Source organism: Alosa alosa, chromosome 9, assembly GCF_017589495.1.
Source record: "Alosa alosa isolate M-15738 ecotype Scorff River chromosome 9, AALO_Geno_1.1, whole genome shotgun sequence".
In the NCBI taxonomy this organism is placed as follows: Eukaryota; Metazoa; Chordata; class Actinopteri; order Clupeiformes; family Clupeidae; genus Alosa; species Alosa alosa.
The window spans coordinates 23,408,692-23,417,853 of record NC_063197.1 but is presented as its reverse complement, the minus strand read 5'-3'; positions in this window follow the sequence as shown (position 1 = coordinate 23,417,853).

Here is a 9,162-nt window from a genome sequence, read left to right as displayed (position 1 = left end):
AAATGCATAGTCTAACCTGTGCTCACTCAGCACAAAGCAAAGAAACCCTGACCAGTGGACTAAACATAACCACAATATAACTCCTTTTGAAACCTCTGGAAAAAAATTTGGTGGTGCACAGCAACAGTGCTGTGTGGAATTATTTTGTCATTTTAACAATCAAGCAAAGCCCTCTAATTATCAACGTCAAGGAATGTTACTGTAATGAAGTTGGAGGATTGAGCAATGTGCTGCAGATTAAAATAGAATAGGCCATGAACATTCAAGGCTCATCTTGAAGGGTCATGCATCAAACAACATGTGGAATATCAAGATACATAAAATATTAGACAGTCTGAAAGCAGCTATAACACACATATATTAAATTAGTTGTACCTAGTTACATGGTGGAACATTTTTGTTCATTATATTCCTTTTACAAAAGGATGACACCTGCAATGGTAATGCCACAGTAAATGGCCTTGCATGTGCTGTTGACTTCTTTGAGGTTTTTTGTATACTCTGGTTAAGAAACCAGAAGCAGACCACACTCCACACTTCACTGGCACCAAAGTCACTGGCTCCAGATTCTCAAATTGCAAAATTGAATATTTGCTAAATATTTGTACAAACACAACAGCTGCGTGTTTCTTGCGCTCTAATGTCATTCAAGCCTTGTGTGGGCCACTGCTGAACATGTCAACAGCAAAACACAATTCTTCTCCACTTGACGTAAAAGACTTGCTGTGGATATCAGGCATATGTCATAAAAATGAGACGTTTCTTTGAAAGCTGAACAGATCTGCCAGTCTGAGAGTAAACCCCAACCTGCTCCCTATGCCACTTCTCAGATCTCATGACTGGACTGAGACCTGCTGTTGCGTGCAAGCTTCTTCTGTAGTGCGATTTCAGACTAAACTGTGTCACTGATGTAATCTATCGCTTTTCGCATCAAACATAAAATGGCTCTTGGGTCTATTTCTTCTACCTTATTCATGCATGTTTAATTTTTGCTGGACAAGCAAAGCTGAGGTTACACAGATGGACAGTGTCATTACAGAAAATTGCAGAGGTACATATTTCTGCGGTCATGCCTCTGGAAATGCCACAAGAGGTGTTTTGTTTCAACAATGTATCACCATTCCAAACTGTATAATAAAATAATAACATAAGAATAAAAATATTTAGTTTTTGTTGCTGTTAGAAACTTACAGATTTCTTAATTCTTATTTCTTTTATTTCTTATTTTAAGTAATAGGAATGACCTCATTCATTCTACTGAACAACTCTCCAAATGATGCTGATCGTAAAATGCTCAAAATTACATATAGCAGGTACATTTATCTCCTGAATGAAGACTATGGGTCAGTCAGTGTGCTTGTTGAATAAGGGATGTGCATTACAGCACGTGCGCTATTGGAATTCTGAGAAATATCAGAACTTTACATATTTTAATTGCTTAAAGGAGAGTTCTACTGGCGTGTTTCAGCACATTTCTTAATTGCTCTATTAAACGCTACTCCATTCTATTCACAACAGAACACGGACACGAACAACAATTTTTTTCATCATCACTTCAGTCAAAAGACTTCCTCTTGGCGCAACATACGTGACCTACAAGTTTATAGAAACTTCTTTCTCTCACTCGACTTCCATAATCCCTTTCCCAGGATCACACCAATGTCGTAGAAAAGAGAACATCTTATGTCATGCAAATCAAAATCAGATGCCACCGAAATAATTTACTAAAATTACTAGGCCCACCAAGTAAATTCAAGGGGTAAATTACTGGCTTTACACAAACAGCTGACACCATGAGCTGTGGTCTGGCAGCCAATGTGTCATTTTATCCTGACAACACAAACAGACCATGTTCCATAGCAATAAAGATGTTTGTTTAAGTCACAGGAGAAATAATCACTGCACTGATAAATGATATCCTTTTTAACAGTTTCAGCTGCTAAATAAAATCATGGTGACGCATGTAACGACCTGTTGGAAGGATGCAAGGCTGCTCCTACAATTACACTATGATCCGTCTGGTCTCCATTTGTTGAGAACTGGATACCACGTTCTCATCCTGGGACTGTGTGATGTGGAAGGTGTGTATGTGCCATTGCTAACATCACATCTGCCTCTGAAGTCATCCCTGTCAAGACCAAGGGACCAGAGAATGGGACCGTGTGATGTCAAAGGTGTGTATGTGTCAGTGCTAACACCACAGCTGTGTCTGAAGTCATCCCTGACAAGACTGAGTGACTAGAGAACCTAGCAGCCTCTAAACGGGTCACAGGAACTGTGTTCATACTATGATTTGTGATATATATATTTCATATCATGAAAGCAAGACAAGCCATTTCCTGTATAAGAACCAGAGTATATACAAAATAGACTGTCAGTTGATGAATATGACCCGGCGATGGCTAATTGATTACTATGGCCTAACTCATATTCACTGATTAGATCAAACTAGAGGAGTCCTGTTCATTTTACAACAGCTGCCACTGCACTAATGACATTGACCTGAAATGCCTATGCAGAGGCGTTGACAGAACTCAATCAGATTAATCTATACTCATTTAATGGAGGCTTGTGCACAGACATCAAAGTCCTTTTGCCACGCAGCAAGTAATGTATCAGCACTATACCTTCATCCAGTGACTTAAACAGAACTCTTTCTATCAGAACCTTTTTGGATTGTCAGACAATATGTCAAACAGAGCCGCTCAGTTGCTTTGAGTATTTGCTAAAAAAGTATGGCATGTGTGTCTCGCTTTGATGCAACCACGATGTGCCACTCCACATGAAGGAGGAAGCTAATGGAGACCTATTTCCCTTAGAGCTGCAAACTGTGCCTCACTGTCAGCATTCAGAGGGCAAGATGAAACAATGCAAGAAATAATGCCTACCCTCTTGCCACAGTCACAAGATAACAGTATGGCCTGTAGTTCCTAACAAAAGAAGACAAGGCCATTGCACATTTTTATTTTCAAAACCAGACACACTATACAGATAGATTTTATTTCAGGCTTCCTATTCTTTTGGGATTTCAGATGTGTGTCTTTGTTCTGTACTTGTCGTGCATGTTGCTGTGGGAAAAGAACAGGACCCTGCTTCTCAAGAACGTCTGGCTGCTAGCTGCTGATTTCGAGGAACTGCTGGCTTCTTATGTCACTCTTTAAAAGTAGCCTGAGCTTAGGCATTGCAGCAAACATTTGTATTGGTCCATTGACAGTGTGAATGAAAGCATGTGCAAGAGTGAGTGTGAAGATAATCAGTCTGTTATACAACACATCGTTTGGAAGATTTAATTGAGAATATTAGAAGAAATCGAATAACTAGAGATGATTATACAAAGGTTTCACTGCCAAATGTTGCAGAGACATGCAATAATCAACTATTCTTGTAGGCTGCTACTATGAAATAATTTAGAATAAACCTCAAAATTAAAAACAGACTTTTCCCATTTCCAGTTCAGAAAAGTAAATTAATATTTTATTCGGAATAGTAACTTGACCTCTAACTCTAAAGGGGAATTGAAACTTGAATAGTTATACCTCTGGTGTAATGTGGTGTGTTTCAGACAGTCAGACCAATACCTCGTTAAAAAACGTATAACTTACATCTCAAGTCATAATATAATAACTTACAATGGTTAAAAACTGTACATACTGTATATATGTATATGTATGTATACTGGTACATAAATATTTGTATGTCAACGTTTGAGAATTTTATAATTAAGCACAAAAATGGGATCAGTGAGCTATGTAACATTGCAACATGCTCTTTGGTTTGGTTGAGTTATTCAGGCATCTTACCCGTCATTGTCAAGATCACAGATAGTACAACACTTAAGCAAGTGTAGAACACAAGCAGCACAACAACATGTTTGCCAGTTCACAAGCTCTCATTCCTTCCATTAGAATCTTAACAAATACCACGGGGTTATATGGTTATGGAAACACAATAAGACACGCAGAACTGCATGTTTTTGAAAAAGGACGAGCTCTTTCTCATCTGTGCATCTCCAGGCACAGAACTATGTTTAGAAATGTTCCAGCTCTGGCTTTTCCATCTTCCATATTTTGTTGGGTTTTTATAATGTAGCTGTCCTAAAAGACCATGTACAGTACTGTATGGTGGGCAGGGTGACTTCATGATCCCTTCTAGCAGAGGCAATAGGGTGAAAACATTGCCTCCCAATATCACGTCTAACGAGGAGTGGGTGAGAGGATGGGCCTTGATGAGACGGCAGTGTTTATTAGGCCAGAGAGCAGGATCTCCACACCCTAGCCAGCGTCACGCTGGAGGAAGTCTGATGACCTCTTACATCAATATCCCCTCCTCATCCCACAAGACCCAGGGCCCATGGCACCCTCACCAGTCCCCACATGTGAAAGCCTTCAGTGCTGCACTTTGCAAAATGCATTAAAACAAACCCAACATAATAAAACTGTTATTTATAGGACTGTAACAGGCTTGTAGTTTGTCTTGAGCTAACCCCAGTGGAGAAACAGAGACACTCAATCCTGGCTGAGACTCGCACCAAGGGGGAAGTGCATTACACTGTGCAGGCATGGAGCTCCACCACTGGCCACATTCGCACAACTTCCCTAATGTTAACCAGTAGGTTTCTATATTTTTTTCCGCCACATGAAAGCTGAAAAACGTATTAAAAATTAGGCATATAACATTTTGTGGCCAGGGCTTAAAAAATGCTTTAAATATTCGTCATGAAGTCACTGGGAAAAAAATTGGTAACATCGTTAAACGTACGACAAGACCAGGAAAAAAAAATGTAACACCACACTTGTGGCAATGCAAAAAGTGTCCCCTGCTTGTTAAAAATTAAAATGAAAAAATTAAGGGGAAAAAAATTCTTATACTGAAAAGTATGACGTGAGGTGTGTTGAACAAGCTCAGAAAGCTATATCTACCACTGAGTCAGTCCAAAGGAAACTGACAGAGTGGTCTCTTTCCTGAGAACCAGTGTCCCTACCCCGCTCTCACATTGTGCTGCAAGGGTGAGAGGAAATTTCCATCTCAGGACACAGGAACTAGGTAGCAGCAGTGGTTGAAGTGATTCCTTACAAAATGCAATCTAGTGGTGACAAACTACATGACTAAAGATGTAGTCAGTAAATAAATGTCTCAAGCAAAAAGATCATTTACGATCTTATGGATAGCGTCCTGTACCACGTAGCAATGAAAGTACTTTCATTATTAGCTGTAACTGTACTGCTAGATATATGAAAGCATTTGAGTGTCACTGTGTAATACTGTTAGTACTGGTAATATCATCATTCAGAATTGTTCAGTGTAATACTTGGACTGCAACATGGATGCATTCCTTAATTCGTTTTTTAAAAACATGTTACAAAATATAATTTGTTTGTGGTAACAATACCACTGCCTTCTCTATTCTAGCCAAACTTTCCTCACACTGATTCATGTGAAACTTTTTTGCGAACAGCATGTGTATACCTTACAATGATTTTTCAGTTATTTTGCAAAATATAAGAGGTATGAATGACATCATGAGTATGAGGTGGGTTTAAAGGGTGTTAAGGTTCGTTGTATTCTTACATTAAATTTAGTTCTCAAGCATCTCTCTCAGCTGCATCACTGTGTCCACAACTAAGAAGGTTTCCATCCAGCTCATTTGGGTAACACTTTGTTACAGGGTCCTTGTTCCAGTGTATCTTCATGATGAAGTACAGTGTAACAACCTATGTATATGTAATATCAGGTATGTTGTCCATACATAATGTATTAGGGTTAACCCTAACCTAAAGGCAAAGTATTGTAACCTTCACTTCGTATTACACGTGTACTAATGATCTGTAGGTATACAAAAATACATTATGTATGGACAACATAAGTATGTGATATTACATATTGTTACATAGGTTGTTACACTGTACTTCATTATGTTTATACACTGGAACAAGGACCCCGTAAAATAAAGTGTTACCCTCATTTGCATACTTTCATGGTATTCATGAAAATTCAGCAAAAGACAATGCGAGTCTGTGCACGTTTTCATACACCATGTTGTGCAACAAGAATGGACACTCTACTAATCTAGGGAGGAGTTGTCAACAGCTGTGGGATCAAAATGGGTTTTCAGGGCAAAGGTAAACAACTAATAAAACTGAAACAAATGAGAATGATTGGGAATAGACCTGTTCCAACGTTAGTCACATTATACTCCTTGTTAATCAACTCCCCTCTATCTTGTCATCTGTCTAATTTTTGACTTTAGATTAGATTTTATGCAAATGTCAATGTTTCCACTCAAAATTTAACAAACTAAAAAGTTGGATTGAAACAGACACACCGGTCAAGTGCAATGCTGGCACAAAAAATAGTAAAAAAGTGGAGCACCACACGTTAAACAAGAAATCAGATAAATAACATGACCAAAACAGCCTAGGCTGAGATGGAAGAGCATTGCTTGATTTTTTATGGGATTTAATTACATTAAAGACATCTAGTTGCCACAAACCCCTTTGGAAAGTGTTTTTTGCATTTCCTGGGAAAAAAACATAACTGTGATGAGATCAGTGGCTTTATTCAAAGGTCAAACATTCCATAAGACATACTTACACAGTTGTGAGCAAACAGTAGTTTGTTTTTTTTTCATTTAAGAACATTCCCTGCCTAGCAATTTACTATTTCCCTTTTGCTGTGAACCGTTAAACCCTCTGTGGTCAGTGATTTTATAAAAAGTGATTTTTAGAAACTCATATTCGGCATGTTTGGCATAGAGTGCAATGCGGTTCTATGAAACAACAATTATTAAGACTGTGGCAAATAAATTCACACACATTTTAATTTATGAACAGTTCTGTTAAAGACACACCTCTCTCAGGAAAATAATAATCATTCTATTTCAGAACAGCCCCTATTGTCTGACGAGTTGTCCCGACAAGTATTCATTATGCATTTTTTCCCGGCATGGTTTATAAAGAGCTCTTTAAAAACACATACATTCAGACCGTAAGAAGGGGCAATCCCTGATAGTCTAATACACTTTTTGTGAAATTTAGTTAATTTCTCTTCTACCTGTCTGTTCTCTGTGTGCAGTCGAAAACAACTCAGGTGTTTCGACAGTCCCGGGAAATAAACAGTGTCTCACATGAGCAATACACTTCCAGCCAATCAACAATGTTGCCTCAGGAACACTTCATTTGACAGACCTTTGACTTCATATGTAAATTTTGCCATCATCAAAAACACCACCACCACCATTACAGGTTCATTGAGAGTACCTGGTGTTCTCCGATGAACACCACATGTAATATGTCCGTTCTCTTTTGTTGGACAACATCAACCACATTAGCCCAAGCTCTGGCCTCTGGACAACAGTGCAGACAAAGCAGACCATGAAATCCACCACACATCCAGATTTATTGTGCCATGTTGTGAACACTCTACCAGTTTCTCCCCTCTAAGTTATTATCTGACAGCATTATGGGCATTCTGGCATCAGAGCTCATTGCCAAGAGGCACCCTCCACCATCTCCATCACCACCATGTGCCTACTTAAGAGGGGGCCTGCAGCACTGTCGGAAACTATCAACATCCACACTCTGAATGGCATAGATTGGTTTTCATCCAAACAGCCACATATTGTTTGGGTCAGTTTTTTTGTAATTGGCAGCAGCTTTTACTCTTGCAGTGTCGGGGTATAAGATGTCAGATGTACTCCATCAATGCTAAATTCACAGCAGGATAAGGTCAGGAATGTAGCATCACCTTAAAGGAATTAGTCAAAAGAACATAACCTATGGATGTGACACATATACTGATTATTTTTTATATGAATTCAACAAACCACCTTGATCAATATACAATATACAAGGAGTTAAGTTGATTTTAGTCATGGTGGCTACTAGAGACTGCCTAGATAACACATCTGGAAGTAAACTAAGGAAATCAATTACCGATATGTTGATCATTTACATTTCCTTGAAGTTCAAACTTATCAAACAAGGGAAAGTCAAAGTCCAATTAGATTTTGACCACTGTGTTACCTACTAAAGTTCAACGGGTCCTTAGCTTTTCAGCATAGCTTACACTGCCACTCTGTGTCTCAAAACAGAAGGTGCTTCTTACACAGGCGTCTGCATTTACTTTTGGGGGCAGAATTTACCAATAGGAACTATTGGCACTGTAATGCAATCCAGACTCATGATATCCACTATGACAGTATGTGGCGCACTGGTAATAAAGTAGAGAAGCGTTTGATTTTGAGTAATGGCACAGAAACAGTCACCTGCGATCATTGCAGTGGCAGACAATTAAGACGTGCTAGGTTGTCACACTTGAAATGTTCTCTTCAAAAAATTAGCAGATTGAAGCTTAATGGCAGCTTAAGTCATATCCTATGTTGAATTTTTATTTTGCAATCGCTAGCATGAAAACAAATCTATATAGGCTTACCGATTGACAAACCTGCGTAATAATCACCGCTAACCAACTATGTCATAGTACTCTATTAACAACTGCCATCAACAAAAAGTCAACAAACGATGTCTACATGTTTGACTGCACGTCCGTCAGTGATGTCAGTCAAGTGTGTTTTGTTTAACTCCCATCAAATTGAGTAGCCGAGTTGCTTATGGTCAGGTGCACATGGAAAACTACATAGCCTATAGCCTATGTAGAAACACTATCAATGCATCAACACAGTGAAAGACGCATTAGGCTACCATTTACAATTTAAATTCCCTACTTTTATCCGTACTAATTAAGCAATTACCTCAGAGAAAGAATAAAGTTAGTTAATTCGTCAATTTCAATAACAGGGGCTTTTTTGTGGGCTACTCTCTCTAAAATGCGCTTCTGTGGTAATAAATATATATTTCTCATTATTAATGAACAAGTATCATGGCTGTTGCTTCTGTTTATTTTGTAATATGTCAATGAGAAGGATTATATTAGGACAAATGTTACTGGACTAAAAACGCAACATTCTTCGATATTAAAGTGGGCTTCTATTAACGTTTACATAGTCTACACATATCAAGCTGTTTCTGAGGCAAGGGGTCAACATTTAAACACTAAAAAAATCAAGGGTCGCTCCTCACTTGTCCTTATTACAATGGGAATAAAGATATAATGGTTGGTGTCATTGATTTCAATAAATAGAAATCATAAGGGATGACGCGACTG